The sequence below is a fragment of the Eumetopias jubatus genome, unplaced genomic scaffold (genome assembly GCF_037043125.1).
Source record: "Eumetopias jubatus isolate StellerSeaLion01/CBP00866 unplaced genomic scaffold, mEumJub1_p1.0 scaffold_17, whole genome shotgun sequence".
Lineage (NCBI taxonomy): Eukaryota > Metazoa > Chordata > Mammalia > Carnivora > Otariidae > Eumetopias > Eumetopias jubatus.
Window position 1 is genome coordinate 37,137,851 of NW_028274823.1, and position 21,150 is coordinate 37,159,000.

The 21,150-nt window shown below is 42.6% G+C and overlaps 1 long non-coding RNA gene across 3 annotated transcripts in view; it reads left to right on the top strand.

The window, feature by feature from the left end:
- The first annotated feature begins 234 nt into the window (after positions 1-234).
- Positions 235-21,150, top strand: part of LOC114205349 (uncharacterized) — a 40,485-nt gene continuing 19,569 nt past the window's right edge. Inside the window, exons 1-5 of one of the 3 annotated variants that reach the window (XR_015767068.1) lie at positions 235-1,290; positions 1,407-2,553; positions 4,548-4,654; positions 10,091-10,228; positions 13,093-13,174. This is a non-coding gene — a long non-coding RNA (uncharacterized LOC114205349). Of the gene's footprint in view, positions 1,291-1,376; positions 2,554-4,547; positions 4,655-10,090; positions 10,229-13,092; positions 13,175-21,150 lie in introns of those variants that run through there. The other 2 variants (XR_015767067.1, XR_015767069.1) reach the window with 2 other exon arrangements.

A 21,150-nucleotide genomic window follows, 5' to 3' on the forward strand; every position in this document is an offset into this window, starting at 1 on the left:
AGCAGAAGTCATTAATATCACTAGTCACACTGATACATTACTGAACTTTTTATTTTGGAGCATTAGGAAAAACTTGGAAACCAAAGAGTAATTTGGGGTTTGTTAGGGAGTTCACCAATGATGATTTCTGTTATAATTTATTAATCCCATTTTATCCACATGGAATTTCAGACTATTAATCAGATGATTTACCAATATATTGAGAAATGCCATAAACTAGGAGAAAAATAGAAGCAAACATATTAGTTCTTATGAATAAACCAAGCTTCTTCCTAGAATTTTCTTCAGACAGTTTCTAAATAATGAGACGTGCCAAGTTTATAGTAGAGGGGCCCACTGCATTTATTGTTTCACTTGTTCTACAAGCTGGAATAAAATGGACACTTGTTCATTAATGTCCATCCGAGGTCGACAAAGCACAAGGAACACTAGAACAAGTTTGTTATTGTTCTAAGCTCTCACTGGTGTCCACAGATATCCTTCTTGCATGAAAATGACACACAATAGTAATTCACCTTAAGAGGGTGGTTGGGGGGGATTGACTTCAGCAATGAAGACAGATTTGGTCTAAATTACTCACACCTGCCAGTTGAGTAGCCCAACACCTCTGACGACAATAACAAGAGGAATAATAATCAAACAAGCTGGTGTTGCTGTAGTGTTTTATAATTTACAAAGAGGTTTTTATTTACCTTTTTCACACTCTCCCATGAGCCCCTTGAAGTTGACAAGGGCAGGATTTTATTTTATTATTATTATTTTTAAAGATTTTATTTATTTGACAGAGAGAGACAGAGCGAGAGAGGGAACACAAGCAGGGGGAGTGGGAGAGGGAGAAGCAGGCTCCCCACTTAGCAGGGAGCCTGATGCAGAGCTCGATCCCAGGACCCTGAGACCATGACCTAAGTCAAAGGCAGACGCTTAACGACTGAGCCACCCAGGCACCCCAAGGGCAGGATTTTAAATTCCTCCTTTCACAAACGAGGAAACCAAGGCTTAGAGAGATTACATGACACAGCTGAGACTGAATTTCCAGTGTCTTGTTCTCCGTAGAGTGTCCTGTTGCCATTCCAGCCTGGTGATTCGGCTGTGGGAGGAGAGTCCAAACAAAACAGAGGATAGATCTTGGCCGCATGGACATGATTCCCTGACACTCTCATGTTATGAATTTCCTGAGGCCTCTCGTGTTATGACTTCTGTGTGCTTAACCAATACCCTAAGCATCAATTATTTTGGAGTAAAACGAAATAAAACCAAACACATAAAATCACTTTTCCCAGGAAGTGTTTGGTGAGTGCAATGCAGGGAGGGGTTGGAAAGGTGAGAGGGTGTGGTACTTTGGGAGTTTATTCTTTTATCTTTTTTTTTGTTATTAATCAAGTTAATCTTGTTTCCTTGATTCTCAGTGGTATGAAGTTCTCTGGAATGTTCCTCCCATGTCATGCCTCCTTTTTTTGCCCTGCTCTTGATTCGCATTGGATGGAGGTGGTTAATATCCTGGAGCCTTGGTGAAGTGCCAAAGAGCATTTCTTGAAGAAACCTGAGCAAAGTGATGTGAATATTTGACAGCTTTTCTTTCACGTGTATCAAGACCTGAATGCTCCTGGAAGCCACTTTTCTAAGCCCTCTCCAGGTTTTGCCATGCAGGTCCATGTCCATATGGAAACCGGCTTCCTGAAACATGAATTGAGGAATTGTCCAGTAGAGAGATTCAGAATGGCAAGAGAAGACAGTGCCCTGAGGTTTGTCAGACTGTTGATGTGACAGGTTTGGACCAAATGTTTCTAGTTTCATTGCATTTTATTGTATCGGAGGGTCTTTTTTTTTTTTTTTTTAAATAATGGGTGCTTTTCTTTTTCAACTACTCTATCCAACCTGTCACAAGCCCTGTATGGCCCACCTTTTCAATAGTATATCTCCATTCCTCTCTCTGTGATCCCACTACCTTGCCTGGTTCAAGCTTGAGCACTTCTCAAATACACTAATCCATCAACTTTCTATCCAGTCTTTCTGCCTCCATTTTGGTCCCCACCCCCACTCGCCCTTCATGGTGCTGTCTGAGAGATATTGTTATAAAATGCCATGCTAATCACGGCACTCCTTATGTAGACTCTTTCACTGTTGTCGTATGCTTTTCACTAGTTTAGCACAGAAGACTTTCCAGATGTTGGCTCTTACCTCCTCCATAGCCTCGTTTTTCATTCAAGTACCCTTTGTGTAGCCAAACTAAACCACTTGCAGTTGTCTGAAAGTGTCATGGTATCCCAGAGAACTTACTTTAATCCTTCATCAGTTATTTTAATCCCTACCGCCACCCAGATGTTGAACTGATTCGAGAGCTTCCAGACAGTCAAGGGATGATGTGGCAGGATGACGTCCTCAGCTCCTGCCTGCTTGTGCGAAGGGACCATCCACGGGATGCGATCGAGGGGCAAGCATGTTCCCTCTCCCTCCTTCTGCTGTCAGTGAATGCAACCGTGCCTGAGTATCGTATGGCCCCGCGATAGTCCTTGTCCCATTAAGGTATCTTCAAATGTCAAAGACAACAAGAGAGTAAGTGGCCACAAAGAGGTTTAAATCCATTCTTTAGAAAACTGAACCATGGGGCGCCTGGGTGGCTCAGTCGTTAGGCGTCTGCCTTCGGCTCAGGTCGTGATCCCTGGGTCCTGGGATGGAGCCCCGCATTGGGCTCCCTGCTCGGTGGGGAGCCAGCTTCTCCCTCTGCCCGCCACTCCCCCTGCTTGTGTTCCCTCTCTCACTGTGTCTCTCTCTGTCAAATAAATAAATAAAATCTTTAAAAAAAGGAAAGAAAACTGAACCAGAGGTTCCTTTTCAAAGGAGCTTTCCCTCAGGCCACACAGTTAATGGTGACAGCTCGGCTGGAACCCAGGGCTCTTGGCCTGCGGTTCCGTGTTTCCTGTGCTGTGACTGCTGCCAGTTAGGTCATTCCCAGCCCCCCTGTGGGGGTGACTAGCGCACTTGCCCAGGTGCAGATGCCTGCGCCCTGCCCTCAGTCATTCTGGGCCAGCAGGTCTCTGCGGACGTGGGAAGCGCCACGTTCTGCCATCCCCTGGGGCATCGTGATGCAGGATAGAGAGGAAAGGCTAAGCTCATCAGAACGCAGCCATTCCCTTTCTCAGGGAACTTGGGAGTCTGTGGGGAGACCTAAGTCTGCCAGTGAGGCTTGTATGAGAGGGGAATGTTGGAGGGGGCCGGAGATGTAATCTGCTGCCTTGTGCTTCTTATAGAAAATGTTAGTTATCTTTAAAAGGAACAGAATTAGGCTCTTGAAATGTACCCTCTACTTAAGAAACAGTAACCGCCATAAGTAGATCTGAGAGGAATATCAGACCAATGCCTGAGGGGGGTGAGGGATGGCCCACTGAGGGCTCAGTCAGTTCTCCCTCCCCCACAGGGTACTGCTCCCGTGCATGGCCCTTGGACTTTCACCAGTTAGTCATACTGTGGGGAACAGATGTTGGTCCCTTTCCCAAGCCTCTGTGGTTGGCGCTATTTGTGGCTTGGCCCTGGATTTCCTGGTACGTTATCCACAAAGGGCATCAAGAAGGGAGTGGTAGCTTATCACTTAGCACAGGCTTTATGCTGCAGAATTTCCCGATACTGCTAAAAAATGGTTCCTCTTTCTTCTAACTAAAGGATTTTTTTTTGGGGGGGGGGCGGGGGAGACTAGATTGTGTTCAAATTAAGTAGAAAACTTTCTTAAATCATTGTTTATAGACTAGAGGGGGCCTTTTGGGGGCAGAAGTTTGGTACTACTTGTCTGGACCCCTTGGGATCGACGCCGAGCCAGTGCCTTACTGAGCATTTGTGAAGCGTAGTTTTCCTTGTAGGAGTGATCCTTTGGTTCCTAACACTGAAGGCTGGATGAATTTACGCTGAGGGGACCTTAATGAAAATCTGATCTAACCTTTATAATATTTTATAAGTGAGGAAAGGAAGGCCAAGCATGAGATGCTAGAGTAGGAGTGGATTGGGTGCCTATGAATAGAGGGAGCTCTGGACAGGAAGAGAGGGGGCAGGTTACATTTCAAGGCATTTGTGATTCTCTGATGAACCAACCTCCCAGGCTTGCCTCTCTGGGGTCTGCAGGCCCATAAGATACTGACATATCACTGGATGGGTTGGTTCTGAGATTCTTGGGTTTTAAATCCAGGTGATCTCCTATTGCCTTTCTGAGCACCTTAATTTGATCTCCTGTTTGTTTCACAAACAAGTGATGTAGAGAAGGGGGGGGGACCCTTGATTTCGAAGGGCAGCAATCCTGGGCACATTCATGACTCACTTCTTTTAGAGAGAGGAGGTTGAGGTTTTAGCTAATAGGGGTATCATCTCTTCTTCACAGAGAAAGGATCCTCGTTTCAATTTATCTTGGGTTTCAGTGATAGCATGTATGCATGTATGTAGATACATATAATAGATGTTTGTATATGTAAATATGTGTGTTTATAGTAGATAGATGGTGCATGTATATGTGTACTAACAGTGTCTGTCTGTCCTAAAGTTGTGGATGTTGCCTGATTTTACAGCATTAGTGTCTCCTGGCATCTCAGCTGAGGATTCCCCACTCTAGATTTCAATGCAGTGGAACCTGACTCTCTCTGACCCCTCAGTGACTCTTCAGGCAAGAACAATGGTGGGTATAGGTGGATTGGACACCAGTGCTGACTTAGATGGGGATCCGTTATAAAGTATGCCAAAAGGATAATTTTGACATTCCATCCTTCATTACAACATTTTCTCTCTTTATTAAAAGAACAGGGTAAACTAAGTCTGCAATGCTATATCCTTTAACACCTTTTCCCTTTTCCCCTCATTTTCCTTTTTATTTCAAATTAATTCTGGTCTTAGAGTTCAGACTCTTCCCAGGGGCTGGACACTCAGACCTGACTTACCTGTGCAGGTCACAGCATTCCCGAGCTATTCCTCTCTATTTCCTAATCGCACTCCCTTAATTCTCCCACCGTTTGTGCCTGCCTTGCCTTCCGGTCTCCTTTACTCCACCCTCCACTCCTTAAAAAGCAAAGCCCTCCAAGACTGTTCTACATGAAATAACAATCCCTTACCTCCCCTTCCTCAGCACCCGATTCTCCTTTCCTGCTCATTTTTTTTGGTATCACCACTCTCTTCATCAGTTTGATTATTGTCTAGCTGGTTCCACTAGAAATTGAACTCTGTAAGGATAGGGATTTTCATGTGTTTTGTTTACTGCTCTGTCCGTAGCCCCTGGAAGACTATCTGATGCACAGTCATTGCTGAAAAAAAAAATGTTTGTTGAATGAATGAAATGTGGGGGCAGGTGAAATACTTAAAGTACGGCTGGAGCAAAGGAAAAAGAAACACATAGACAGAAGCTTAGCATCTCCTCTTCTGTCCCTGGCTTTTCAGCGCTCCTAGATCCCATCTTCTAAGACGTGGGACCAGAGTCTGTGTTAGACAAATAGGTTAAGGACAAAAAGGCGGTGGGTGTTATACGGTCTCTTGTAACCAGGAAACACAGGGCTGGGGCTGGGGATGCAAAACAGCCCCAGATCCGTGGCTCTCCAGCTTTTTTTCTCAGCTTCTACAGTACTTCTTGGCTTCGTTTGTTCTTCCAGTGCCCTCACATGGCAGAGGACACGGCTACTGGAAGCTCTAAAATAGTATCTTTAGGGGCACCTGACTGGCTGAATCAGTAGAATATGCGACTCTTGATCTTGGGGTGGTGAGTTCAAGCCCCATGTTGGGTGTAGAGCTATAAATAAATAAATAAATAAATAAATAAATAAATAAATAAATAAATATTACCTTACAGCTCTCAATCAAGGGGAAAGAAAGAATATTTTTCTCACTGTCTGCATATAAAATTCTAGAAAGTAACTCCATTTACTCTAACTTGACCAACTCCTCCAACTAGGGTTTAGAACCAGTTCAAGCTCCTCTGCTCGCCGCACGACAGGCCAGTAAGTCGAGAGGCAAGATGTTGGGGTAGGAAAGTGAGTTTATGTGGAAAGCCAGCACACTGAGACTGGAGACTATTGTCCCCAAAAACCACTTCCCCTCAGCGTGAAATTTAAGCTTCTGTAACATCAGCAAAAGGGGGAAGCGGGAGAGGATTGAGTCAATAGGTGACTGACTTCTGTCGACATCCGAGGAAGGTCGTGTAACTTCTTTGTCCTTGGTCAATTGATCTTTGTGTACAGGGATCTGGCCTTGTTGTTCCTGTTAATCTTAGACATAACATAGTCCTATCTGTATGTACTTCCTTATCTTCCCAAGAGAGGTAGGTTTGGGGCAAAAAAGCAGTTTTTACAAATCTTAGCTGTAAGCAAAATTCCTTCAATTATTAACATGCCTACGTGGAGGGCATATCAGAAGCTTCTAAGCTGTAGGTCCCAGCACCAAGGGAAATAGAGGCAATGTGAAGTCAGACATGCTAAGTTTCTCCCTGTTACAGATCTAAGCTCCAAGAAAGCAGGAGCTTTTTCACTTTTGCTCACTGCTGAATTTCAAGATTCTAGAGTAGCTCATGGCACAAAGTAGGTGCTCAATAATTATTGAAGGGATGAACGACTTACTCTGACAGGAGCAGGATGCTAACTAGCAGCTGAACTATAAACAGATGAAATGAGGCCACTGTTGTTACCCCCACCCCCCACCAAAAATATTGAATAGACCAAGAGAGGAAGGGATGCTGGGTAGCTAAAACATTAGGCAGCCACCTTTGAGTCTAAAAGTCTTTATGATTGTTTTTTCAATCAGAAGTAGTAATTTTCCCTTTTAATCTTAGAGTCCCCTTCTGGGAAAGCTTTGATTGATGGGATTAAGGGTTAACGTTGAAACAAACTGTGGTCATCTTCTAGGTATTAGCATGGCGGGACAAAAATGCCATTTTTCTAGTTACAAAATTTTTGCAGAAATAAAAGGATTAAATGTGTGAAGGGACTAAAGAATGAATACATAGGCATACCTAAATCATTTTAGAAGTTGGTTAACAATATCACACCTGATTTTATTAAAAATTTAAAAGTAGAAAGGTGTATGTGTGGTACATTTTCATAGATTAAAGGAAGGGAATGTCCTTCATGGAGAACTCAACAACATTTACTAAAAATCTCTAAAATTGTTTGTATTTTTTGATTAGCGAAACAAGTTTTTCTAAAAATCTCTCCTAGGGAAATAAGAAATGTGCAAAAAATTTATGTCAAGTCACAATTACAGTTACTTATAAAAGGAAAAGAAACCCCCACAACTTCTAAAAAACAGGAATTAGCTAATCTGTGGTATATTCATATATAAAATAAGACAAAAATCATGTTTCAGGACACCAATAACATAGAAAATTGTTCCTGGGATATTGTTAATTGAAAAAAGCATGATTGGAGGGGCATCTGGGTAGCTCAGTTAAACACCTGCCTTCTGCTCAGGTCATGATGCCAGGGTCCTGGGATCGAGTCCCACATCAGGCTCCCTGCTCTGCGGGAAGCCTGCTTCTCCCTCTCGCACTCCCCCTGCTTGTGTTCCCTCTCTCACTGTGTCTCTCTCTGTCAAATAAATAAATAAAATCTTAAAAAAAATTTTTTTTTAATTTCAAAAAAAAAAAGAAAGAAAAAAGCATGATTGGAGATCACGATGTGGAGCATGATTCCAACTTTATTTAAAAAACTATCATTTGAACAGTGTGGTTCTCTTGACATAAAAGATTTAAATTATTCCTGGTGGATTTTATTTTCTTCTTTGTGCTTTTCTGTGAATTTTGAATTTTTACGGGGAACACATATTTCTCTTGTAACAACATTAAATATAAAAAGACCTTCACATTTTTTGTTTGTAATTTTCCCAATATTCTTTGTATATAGAGCTTAAATAGCTAACCAGTTATATTTGACGTGCTGAAATTTACACTGAGGTATTTGGAAATGCATGTATCCTGTGGACCTTTTCTTTTCTCTGGCTGGAGGAATTTGGTCCTGTAGCTTTTATTTCTGCCGTAAGTGCACATGTTTCCACTTCTCAAATGATCTGCACTGAAATTCCCTGCAAGAAAAAAGTGTCTAGGAGTTATTGCAGAGAACCCACAGTAAACATTTCTGGATGTGAAACTTTAAATGTAACAGACATGTGGATTTGCTTTCTCTTATAAAATCTACCACCAGTGGGTTGCTGGCAAGCCCTGTGAACAGCTGGAGGGTGGGATTTCTGCATAGAATTAGAACAATGTGGGAGGAATGGAAAAGGTGATTTTAAGAGGACTAATTAATTAAAGGAATAGCAGAATGGTGTGAGGCCGGTGGGAAATCAGGAACATTTCTTGTTTTCATGCAAACAAGCTTGGGGGAAAAAGAGACAGAAAAATAAATAGAAGCTGAAGCAAATCCACTGTATTACTCAAGAAAATGTGTTCCTAAATCTGTCTTCAGTGTGCCAAAGTGATTCCACAGGTCCAAAATGTTTTACTCTTTAATTCAAGCCAAAGAAAACACTTGGTATTGCTCCTGATCCATTTTTTTTTTTTTTTACTGTTTTGTTCTTAAAGTACAACTTTTAGAGTGTCTTGTTGATGTTAATGGTTCTGCGTTTGTATAACAAAAAGTTGACAGAAAAATATGTTGTTTACCTTGAGAGGAACAAAGCAGTCAAAAAAATTATAGAGAAGGATTAGTCACTCAAGAAGGAATGTAGATTTAAATAAGTAAGAGTTGCAGCAAAAATCTTTAGGATTTTAATCACCCTAATTTTATAAGAATTTACCATAGTTTCAGCAAGGAAGCTCAAACTTAAGACATTATTTAAAAAAAGGTTCTTATGGATAACTACCTTAAAGAAACAATAATATGGGAAGATTACTTTGCTCAGAATAGTTGAAAAGTTGGAAAACTTTGTCTAATAATAGAGCAACGGTTATATGATATGTTGTCATATATTCACTGACTGTAATAGGATAAAAATATTAAAATGATGGTTATAAACACTCTGCAGCAGCATATAAGTATTTATGCCCTAATGCTCATTAAAAACTATATATAGATACAGATATGTGGCATATTAAAAAAATTAAGGAAGGAAACACTCTAGTATATGCTCCATTCCATTATTTTCATTTTCCTATGCATGCTAATAATATCACTTAGGATAGGGGTGTTATAGTTTTCATTTTCCAAAATTTCTATACTGTGATTATATGAAAAATAATTTTTAAAAAATTCACTCATGTTCAGGGCACCTCGGGTGGCTCAGTGAGTTGAGTGTCCGACTCTTGATTTTGGCTCGGGTCATGATCTCAGGGTCATGGGATTAAGCCCTGTGTCGGGCTCCATGCTGGGCATGGAGCCTGCTTCGGATTCTCTCTCCCTCTCCCTGTGCCCCTCCACCCCCCACCCCTCAAAAAAAATTCACTCATGCTTATCCCAAGACTTAAAAAAACAAAAACCCACACAAACTGATCTGAGTCGGTTCCCTCCAAGAATCTTTCTAAGGTTAAGCTGACTTCATGTTAATTTTCTTATTTTATAAAACATGACAGAAAGTATAAAGTTCATTATATTTTTGCATTGGCATGGAATATATTATTCCCCAGGAGTCTACATATCTTTTAAGGCACAGACATTTCTTCTACATAGGATTAGATGAGGTAATGCATTTGGAAATTATTAAAAAAAATAATATTATTGAATTGAAAGCTAATATTATCACCCACATCTCTATTATCCATGGCATAGAGTTGTGAATACAATAGACACATGCTCATAAATGCGTATTATATGGATCAGTGAACTCATAAGGACTAGTGGCACCTGAGTCAAAAGATGGTCTTCCATGACTGCTTAAAGACTGGATAACCTTAAGTGACAATCACATTAAAAGTTGTCTGGAGGGGGATACAAGTATCTCCCCAAATCCAAATTTATATCTGGTTTAAATGGAGTTGAAAGGAATGTCAGAGGAAGCTTGTATTGAAACAAGGACCCAAAAGGCAGTCTAAGGGCGCCATGGAAGGCTCAGAGGTTAGATCTGTTTACCTAGGTCAGGAGATTGGAGGGAAAGGGTCCAATGCGCTCAGAGGAGTCTCAATTCTGTAATTATTTTTATTTAGTAGTACCGGGAAGAGCAAAGCCCTCCGCGGGCCAGATCCATGAGGAAATGCCAACGCTGTCCATCATCGGGGGCCTCTCCCTGCTCACCTGCAAAGGCTGCAACCAAGAGTCCTCAGTTGGCTACAAGGAGAATTGGGGTAACTATCTGGATAAGCTGGATTTTAACTTTTGTTCGTTTGTTTAGGGTAAAGAATCTTCCTGCCTTGATAGGATTCACTGGACTATTTGAAAACTGTGACAGCTGGGTAAGGTTGAGACACAAGCTGGCCTATCTGAAAAACTTAGTTTAATTAGTGAGTAAAAGCAAACCTCACCTTAAGCAGCAAACCTAGAATTTACAAAAAGTCAAACATTTGTTGAAGAAATGATCCTTTGTCAATAGATGTGAGGCCACATTTCCCCCTTAGTTTTTTTATTTCAATATTTTTTTGAGAGAGGGAGAGGGAGAGTGCCCGTGAGTGGGGGGAGGGGCAGGGCAGAGAGAGAGAGAGAGAGAGAGAGAGAGAATCTCACGCAGACTCCCCACTGAGCCCTGTGGTGTGGGCTCGATCTCATGACCCTGAGATCATGACCTGAGCCAAAATCAAGGGTCAGATGCTCAATCCACTGAGCCACCCAGGAGCCCCACATTTCCCCTTGGTAACCAAATTTGACTGCCTGTAGAAATTCCAGAACACTTACGTATTTTCTGGGATTCCCTGGGAAATGCTCATAGTACAGAAATCGGTCACAGTTGTTGCCACTTCGGCCATCTAACTGCTGCTCTCTGTCCTCTGCCAGTTCATCTTTTGCCAACTCCTCTGAATCCCGCTGTTTCCCTGGATCTCGTCCCCCTGTAGCTGTATGCCTCTTGACTATTTTCCCCCAGGTGGGCACAGTCACACCCTTTAATCCCCCCATAATTGCCTGTTAGATGGTTCAAAGCTTTATGAAGGTTTGGGGGTTTCAGAAGAAAGTAATAGCAAAGAGAACACAAAAAGAATTTTAGTTATGGCAGCCTTCAAAGCCCCTTGGTGAGGTCATCGACAAGGTGTATCTCTTTCCCCAACTCCCCTTCCAGTCCAGCCCCCAGCCTGCTGCTTAACCAACCCCAGGGCGGTGGCCTCAAGCACATCTCTCTTACCCCCAAACCCAAAGACCCCCCAAATCCATGTTTCCCCACCTCCTTCAAGGATGACTAGGAATATTCATTCCCTAAAGAGATGAGGCCACAAGAATAAGGTTTTTGTGGTGTCTCTCTTGATGGGATGGGGGTCCCCAAATGTGGGGCAACCCAATTGGGTGGAAGCCAATTGGCAGTGGCAGTGAAAGGATTCGCCCAAGACAGAACAAAGGAGAAAGAAGTTTATTGAATGTACCCCAAGGGAGGGGTAGGCAGGACAGCAAAGGAGAGACTGTCGGTTCGGGGAGGGGGGGGTGATGAGGGGCCACAGTTACAGGGCGGAGTGGGGGAGTATGGGGGAACGTATGGAATTTTCCCTTTTTGGTAATCTTAGGAACTGTGCCTGGTTGTACTTGGTCAGTCAGGGCCTATGGCTATTTTGAGGTGGGTCCCTTCATGAGCCAGTTTGCATTTAGCTCCGTGGTCGCTGTGGGCCCTTTGAACTTGATCAAGTTTCCATGGCTCAAGCCTGTTGCCTAAAAGTGGCCTCTACAATTTTCTCTGAAGGCTCTAGAATACATCAGAACTCTGAAGCTTAACAATACACACTTTCCTAAATCAGGGTGTTTCACTGTTCGTGACACCAGTTGTGGAATAAAGCCCCCAGGCCCGGGATGGACTGCAGTAGTCCCAGCCTGTTCTTGTTTACGTTCTCTGTGGCCTGCTGGTGGGTGAGGGGACATCAGGCCTCCCTCGGATGCTGGCTCGTTCCGCCGCGTCTCTGTCAGACACACATTCCTGTGCCATGTGCGCTCATGTGTAGACTAGGACGTTACAATTCCACACTTAGGAAGAAACATTTCTCTGTTGGCTACATAAACTGTAGAAACCTAGATCTCTTTTTAAAAAAATCTGCCCATGGGCGCCTGGGTGGCTCCGTTGGTTAGGCGACTGCCTTCGGCTCAGGTCACGATCCTGGAGTCCCGGGATCGAGTCCCACGTCGGGCTCCCTGCTCGGCGGGGAGCCTGCTCCTCCCTGTGACCCTCCCCCCTCTCATGTGTGTGCTCGCTGTCTCTCAAATAAATAAATCTTTAAAAAAATAAATAAATAAATAAAATAAAAAAATCTGCCCAACTTACATTTCTAAATGGAACCTTTGGCTTCAGATGGAACGGAGTGCATCTGGGTTTGCATTCTAGTTGCACCCCAGGGCTATGGGTGGGTATTGTGTAACCCTAGGACCCACTCCAGTCGCTTTTCACAGAGCAAAAGCACTTACCCCTCAAAGCAAACCCAAGCCACCACCTTTGAAGAGAGAATCTGCTTGCAACTTTTCCAGCTTGAAAATAAAACATATTAAGGAAAAGCTATGAAGAAAGACTGGCCCTACCAGATATTGAAATGCATAATAAAGTTAGAGTAATTAAATCAGCTTATAATCAAGGTAGAAATAGCAAATCAATGAAACAGATTAGAGTCTAGAAATAACCTGCATATGTTTTGAATTTGACATGTAGGATAGTATTTGGAATTAAAAAGCCAAAATTAGATTATGTAATAAATTATATTTGGGCAAGTGGAAGTTTGGGAACAATATATAGTTGGTTCTTTACCTCATGTCTTACACCAAAATAAATTCTAAATGATTAAAACATTTACACAAAGAATTAAGTAATAATAGTGCTGGAAGAAAATACCAGTAATTTTAAAAAATTGGAGTGGGGAAACGCTTGGGGTCTGACAAAACCCAGATGTTCTGTTTTAAAAAATATGAAAACTTCAGTATTGTAATAATACTGTAAACAAAATACAAACAATTCAAAGGACGAAGTAGGGAAAAATGTGACTGTATATGATGAAGACAGTAATTTCATATATATATGGATATATTCTTACAGATCAAGAAAAGTAAATGAACAACCCAAAAGAAAACGACTTAAGGATGTGAATAAATAATTCATGAAGGAAATGTGTTTCTGGGTATGTATCTGTGTGTGTACAAATAGAGCTTTATAAATGAACACTTAGGATTTATAATGAGTGGGTATATTCCCAATTTTACTCATAATTAAAGAAGTGAAAATTTAGTAAAACAATAAAATGCTATTTTCTTTCTTTCTTTTTTTTTTAAGGTTTTATTTATTTACTGGACAGAGAGGGACATAGCAAGAGAGGGAACACAAGCAGGGGGAGCGGCAGAGGGAGAAGCAGGCTCCCCGCTGAGCAGGGAGCCCGATGCGGGGCTCCATCCCAGGACCCTGGGACCATGACCTGAGCCGAAGGCAGACGCTTACTGACTGAGCCACCCAGGTGCCCCAAAATATCATTTTCATCTACTGGTGAATACTGTGTGTTGGCAAGAATGTGGAAAACCCAACATTTCCTTTCAATTATTGTTGAGAGCAATATGATTTCATCTATCTAAATTTATAATGTACATCCTTTTTAAGCCAAGGATTCCACTTCTAAGATATGCTTGCACAGGGGCGCCTGGGTGGCTGAGTCGGTTAAGCGTCTGCCTTCAGCTCAGGTCATGATTCCAGGGTCCTGGGATCGAGTGCCACGTCACGTTTCCTGCTCGACAGGGAGTCTGCTTCTCTCTCTCTCTCTCTCTTTCTCCCCCCCTCTACCCTTTCACCCCTGCTCATTCTCTCTCTCTCTCAAATAAATAAATAAAATCTTCAAAAAAAAAAAAAAGAATTAAAAAAAAAAAAAGATATGCTGGGGCACCTGGGTGGCTCAGTCATTGCTTAACGACCTGCCTTTGGCTCAGGTCATGATCCCAGGGTCCTGGGATCGAGCCCCGCATGGGGCTCCTTGCTCAGTGGGAAGCCTGCTTCTCCCTCTCCCGCTCCCCCTGCTGTGTTCCCTCTCTCGCTGTGTCTCTCTCTGTCAGATAAATAAATAAAAAATCTTAAAAAAAAAGATATACTTGCACAGGTACACAAAGATATATGTACGAATAATTTAACTGCAACATGGCTTGTAATAACAAACAACTGGAAGTTACCTAATGGTCACTAATGAGAGGACCCATTAAATTATGGTCTGCCCAAACAATATTTGGTTCTTATGAAGAATGAATTCGATCTGAGTATACTGACATGGAAAAATGTCAAAGTATATTAAGTTAAAAAAGCAAGTAATGAAACAGTATGCTCTGTGTGATTCCCTGTGAATATTTTTAGAAGTATTTTATACAAATTCAATTGCATATGCATAACTCACTTCTTGAAGGATATAAGGTAAACTGTGGAGTGTGGTTACTTGTGGCCAGGGCACACGGTTGGGGGTGGGTGGTTAGGTGACAGGGAGAGGAATTTTACCTTTCACAGTACACCGTTCTGCATAATGGAAGATTTTACTCTGACTATGTAGTATTTTTACAATAAGTATCAAATGTAATCTTTGGGAACAATCTTGGCTAGGGCAGCAAATTATATGTAGGAGGCATGGGTGTTTGTGTTTGCCTGGAGGTTGAGGAAGCCAGATGGGGAAAGGAGCACATGTGATCACTCCAGAAAGGTCTTCTTTACCCCTTGCCATCCTAAGGAATGCAGTGTCACAGAGCACCTTTGGTCAGCCCTGCGGCGAAATGCGAAAGTCGCCAAGGAACATTATTCCCATCTTTCCACCTCTCTCCCTTTCCCTCCCCGCAGCTCTGCCCCGCTGTGGTGCGGTGCGGAGGGTGCTCCCTGGCACAGCTCTCCCTCTGGGCTCTATGGGGACCACCCTGGGTTTGGTACCAGCCTATCACTGTACCCCATGTCATACCTCCCTCTTGAAAAAAGAGATGGTACAGGAGAGTAGCCACTGTAACCAAGAAGACTGTGCCAGACTTCCTCCACAGGCTCCAGCATTAAGGTTCTGGGACGGAAAGAAGTATCCCATGTCTAATTACTATAAATGTGCTTGTGCATTAGAAAACATTCGAGTCGCTTAATGGCAACAGCTTGAGAGCTGCTCAGGGCGTATTAGGAAAAATGCAAAGTCTTTGATATAGCCTGCATTTGTTATCACTGTGGAAAGAAGAACTCTGGAGTTTGACAACTCTTGAATGTTTTTGTCTTTCCTCTTCCGCCTTTCTTCTCTGGGAAGTCAGACATCCTTACAGCTGAGTTTTTGTAACTGCCTGAGGACGTGGCTGCTGAATATTCTTTCAGCCTTATTTCCCTTTCTTCTGTACCCAAAGCAGCATTTAGGCTCCAGTCAATGGTGTGGAAATGACAGGGTTCTCAGGACAAGATGGGACGCTAAGGACCTGGAGAGTTGCATTATCGATAGGTCACTGCACTCCAGGAAAAGCTGGATGGGAGTTCGGTTCGACTTTGCTGGTGAGGAGGGCACTCTGAGCTCACTGGACACAGAGGTAGCTGCCTGTTGCCCGCACAGTTTCTCAGCCCAGGTTATGTCCTTGAGAATTCACTCTCCATAGTTGCAGTAATGTGTTTGAGGTGCAGAGCTCCCAGTGGGTCGGGAAATGCCAGGGTGTGTAAGCCAGATGCCGTGTGTGTTACCAGGTGGGCATGTGTGTGGGCTTCGGATAGGAAAAACCGAGACCAAGTATATTATTTCTTCTTCGGGCTCTGGTTCAGGAGGCTTCCTGGTACAGATGACTTGTTGGGAAAGAGTAGACTCTTAGTCCCTCTCAGTGTGATGCTGTGATGTACCTGCATGGTCACACGGTAGAGTGTATGTGTGCATGCGTGCATGTGTGTGAGTGTGTGTGTGTGAAAGAGCGAGCGAGAGAGAGAGGAAAAGATGAGGAAAGAAAGTGATAGAACTAGAGATACTCTGAGAAAGAGAGAGGTCTAGGCTATATTGTGAATTAGTTCAGACAAATGAATTTTTGCCATGTATTTGTCAGGTAAGAGCTTATATTTCAAGCAAACACTATTAATTAGGGTCTAAGCTAACTACTGATAAAATTGTTTATATTTGTTTCTGGAATCAAAGTGTGTTCTCCAAACTATCTTTTTGGTAATTGTACTATTCTTGGTGACAGTAGTGTTAGAGCCAAGGAATTCAGAACATCTGCCTCCCACCTATCCAGCCCCATCTCCCACCCTCCCTGGAATTTTCTCTGGGAAAGCACACCCAAGTGGAGCGCATGGAAGGTAAATGGCCAAAACCACATGTTTGGTAGTTGGTTTCGGGCTTGAGGTCTCAGTCCGTAGAACTCCAGGAAAGCCAACAGGACTGTGTGAGCCCAATGTTTCATTTCCTCCCAGCTAGTTACTCCTAGTCCATCCCTTGCTAGCCGCCCAGGAATGGAAGGACAGGGAGAGGGAGAAGGAGAGACTGTGGGGAAATGTGATTGTTTCCAACCCGTTGCCTGAGATGGCCTCGAAGCTGCATCTGGAGGCGTGGGCTCATGCTTGGCTGTTGTCAGAGAAGAGGGGGTAGAGTGGAGCAGAGAACAAGCCTGGAGTCTACTTCGCATCCAGCTCCATGCCCGAGAGCGGGAAAGGAAAGTCACTGCCAAGTGCGCATTCCCCTTACGGTGACCCTGCCTCATGGTGAAAGTGGACCCTCTGTGTCGTGGAGTCTGACAACCAGACCAGTTCACGCGGTCGCCCCTGCTTCCAGTGGCATTTGCCTTGGGGAGGAGAAGAGGCCAGGAAGCTGTCTGTGAATAGGGTGGAGGGAGTAGAAGAAGGAGCCTCCAGAATTTGAGGCTTCTGGAGAAACTTAGACATCACCTAGTCCCATCCACACAGTTTCGAGATGAGGGAATTTATTTAAATCCAGCAGGACCAGCCTTAGAGCCAGCATCTTTGGCCTGGACAATTTGAGTTGTCCTAAACCACTTGTGTAAGTGAGAGGCACTGAGGTAACTGCAAATCTCAGGAGATAGAGCTCAGTTGGGAAACCAGGTGCTGCACAGGTTCCCCACCCCCATCCCCAGGGGGACCCAGCATAAAAACAAATATCCCACCAACTGACAGACTCTCCCATGGTTTAATAATCATGACATTTGCTTTTATGACGCAAATTTATATGGATTTTTTTTCCTTCTGAGCACGTCACCTAGTCCTGGACATTGTAGAGAAGAATCGTTAATAAATTAGAGCTAACGGTGGGTATTTTTCTTTTTAGTTTGGGCTTCCAGGCCATGCCCATTGAAATATGTAAGAAACCAACTACTGTATGAAGTGTGGTGGTTTTAAAAGCTTACAACCACCTTTTCACAAACTGCTGTCCTCATTTAGCAAGCCCATGGAGATGGAGAAGGTAGAATCTTCCCTACCTAATGATTGTTCTTCAGAATAATTTCCTAAAAATAGACCTAGTGCAGCCCAAGTATTTCTACTCTTGTCTGAAAAGCAAGTGAAGTATCTGAAGCTTGCCTTCAGGAACCTGTCCCGGGGGTAGAATTGGTGTTGCTGTGATTCTCTTTATATTTCTGATTATGAAGCCTATTGATGAAAATACCCAGAGAAGGTTTTGGAGGAAAAGCCATGAGTTAGGAGACGATGGTGAGTGAGTAAGGAAAACTTGCTCTCTGTAACCAGTTGAGCTGCAATTGGACCCAAGATACAAACACAACGAAATATAAGTGGAGACTCCAGAATTTCAGAGTTCTGTTAAAACCTGTTGATCTCTGGTTCAAGCAAAATCAAGATCTAGCTCATTCTTCATTTGACTGAGAAGTTGGGGTGCATCTTTATCTCAGTGATATAGAGAGACAATGAAGTTGTCCTCCTATATAACATTATCTGTTGCTGTAAACTGGTCAAAAAATTGTATCCCACACACCTACTCTTTCTAATTATGAGGGTCAAGATTTTACCCTCCGTTTAAGTCAACAGTGGGGCACGTGAAATGGTAGCATGAGAAATCTGAGATTTCGGATCCAGATTTGGGAGTTCAAGTTCTGAACACACCACCTCTTGGATAAGGGACCTTGGGCAAGTTATACCTTTTCTGCAAAGGCTTCCTCACTTTGAAAAAAGGGATCTGCTTTACCAACATCAAAGACTAGCTGTGATGATTATATGAGAGAGAGTGGGCATAAAGTGCTAGCATAGAGGTTGGCACACGTTAAGGCCAGTAAATGCTGGTAGTGAAGTATCCTAGCTTCTGGTATATTGTATGAATTTTAAAATATTTGCCTCATTTCCATTCCTTTCCTCCTTGTGTCCGATAATCTACCTCTTAGGATGACATTACTAGTATGTGCAATAATCATTTTAAGCTAATTAAATGTTTTTATCTGCAACACGTCTTTTAATATTTTATGACTTATATCACCAAATAAGCACAAATATTTTCTGTGACTAAGTCAGATTCCCTTAATACAGGTAAGAAAATTCCTGAGTGGGACAGAGAGTCCAAGAGGCTCCTGAATGTGTGGATGTTAGAATAAGACACTAGATTGGAATCTTCAAGGTATGGAAAAGTCAAGGGTTCTTTTCATTAAAGTTATTTGGAAAGGCAGTCTGAGGATAACAGATATGAGGATCCCTGGCCCAGAAACAAGCTAAGCATTTCTAGAAACCACATACATTCTTTCATTTAGTGAAATGTATTCTCTTTATGAGCATAGCACAGCTGACTTCCCAATGCCATGGTGATGAGCCCTTCTCTTGCCAGGGTTCATGGGGCACATTGCTAGAAGACATCAGAATTCTTTTCTGAGAGGTTCAGTGACCTGTGGGGGACACAGACTGTTTAAAAGAAAAATTGGTGATCATCAAATCCGTGTGCTTTTAGTGATAAAAATATTATATGAGAATGAACCTCAGAATAAAGGAGTATTCAGCATGTTTCCATTATACCCTTTCCAACCATCTATTCAGCATTTCCTTATAGCCAGGCATTCTGCTAGCCCCTCTTGTATGTTACCGCAAAGAATTCTTACAAAAAGATTTGGAATGCATTATTACCTTGATTTTAAACACAAGGGAACAGAGGTTAAGAGATACTCAGAATGCAGCTTATTAATGGTGGAGCTCAGATTTGAATTTACATCTGACCCCAAGGATCAAATTCTTTTTTTAAAAATTTTTTTAAAATTTTTTATTGTTATGTTAATCACCATACATTACATCATTAGTTTTTGATGTAGTGTTCCATGATTCATTGTTTGTGCATAACACCCAGTGCTCCGTGCAGAATGTGCCCTCCCTAATACCCATCACCAGGCTAACCCATCCCCCCACCCCCTCCCCTCTAGAACCCTCAGTTTGTTTTTCAGTCCATCGTCTCTCATGGTTTGTCTCCCCCTCCGACTTACCCCCCTTCATTCTTCCCCTCCTGCTATCTTCTTCTTTTTCTTTTTTCTTAACATATGTTGCATTATTTGTTTCAGAAGTACAGATCTGTGATTCAACAGTCTTGCACAATTCACAGTGCTCACCATAGCACATACCCTCCCCAATGTCTATCACCCAGCCACCCCATCCCTCCCAACCCCCACCACTCCAGCAACTCTCAGTTTGTTTCCTGAGATTAAGAATTCCTCCTATCAGTGAGGTCATATGATACATGTCTTTCTCTGATTGACTTATTTCACTCAGCATAACACCCTCCAGTTCCATCCACGTTGTTGCAAATGGCAAGATCTCATTCCTTTTTATGGCTGCATAATATTCCATTGTGTATATAGACCACATCTTCTTTATCCATTCATCTGTCGATGGACATCTTTGCTCTTTCCACAGTTTGGCTATTGTGGACATTGCTGCTCCAAAAACAATGGGGTGCACATACCCCTTCGGATCCCTACATTTGAATCTTTGTGGTAAATACTCAGTAGTGCACCCAAGGATCAAATTCTTAACCATTATACTGCATGGCTTTGCAAATGAGTTTGAGGTACATGCTTTGGGTGGATAGACCTCTTTACCTTCAACCAGTGATCACATGCTGGTATTATAGTCAACAAGTCCTGGGGCTGCTATAATAGTCTTAGAAGTGTAAGTTTGAGCCAAGATTTCCCTTGTCTGTTATGTTTTCAGGTTGCAAATCCTGCAGAAGGAATTATAGAATAAATTTGTGTAAGGATGCTACCCGTTTCCCTCAAACCAGGAATGGAACCAGACTCAGTGAACTCTGGTGTTCCAAGTCATTCACTGACCAACTTTCACTCAGTATATTCAGTGCCTACTATCTGCTGGGCATGTTTCTAGGCACCTGCAACACATAAGTGTACAAGGTAAATAAGGCTCAGGCTCTCCTTATATTCTGGTTTAGATTCTAGGCTTTGAAAGCTCCAGAATCATCCCTGCTCTCCAAAGAGAAATGGCATTTGTTAGTTTGAAACTCTGCAGTGGAGAAGGTCCAATGACTTGATTGCTTTTGTAGACTACAGTGAAATTTCCTCTTTGTTCCTTGGGTCTAAATAAATGTCGGGAATACTGGAAAGGTTGAAAGCGGAATGTTTCTATCAACAAAGCCATATCGATTGGATATAGTGGGATAAAATGGGCTCAGGAATCCCTAATCCTCTGGGTATGCTGCTCTGTTTGTATCTTTTGTGACCAATGTTGGTGCTTTTGGTATTCACTGGATTCTTAAATCGTCATAACTGTAAGTACAAATGGGTCCTTAACTGTTGTTTACTCCCACCCTGGAAAGTCAGATAAATGTGTCCAAAGGTTCTTTGCTAGGCAAACATTACAATAATTATTATAAGGAGTCTTTCTCTTTCCAGTACCAAAAAACGACGTCCCCCTCCAAAAACAAATGAAAAACCCAAACACAGGTTTTTCTGAAATCCACCTTCTCCATGAACCCTCAGGTAATTTACTGACCATTTCTTTATCTCTGAGGCCAGGAAGAAGAGGACAGCAACATTAAATTTATATTCCGAGAAGCAGTTGGAATAGAGTAGTTCAGTTCAGGGATTCTGAAGCTGGAAGGCTTGGATCCAAATGTTTGACTCTGCCTCCAACTAGCTGTGTGACCTTGGCTAGTCACTTAACTTCTCTGTGCTTCAGGGTTCTCATGTG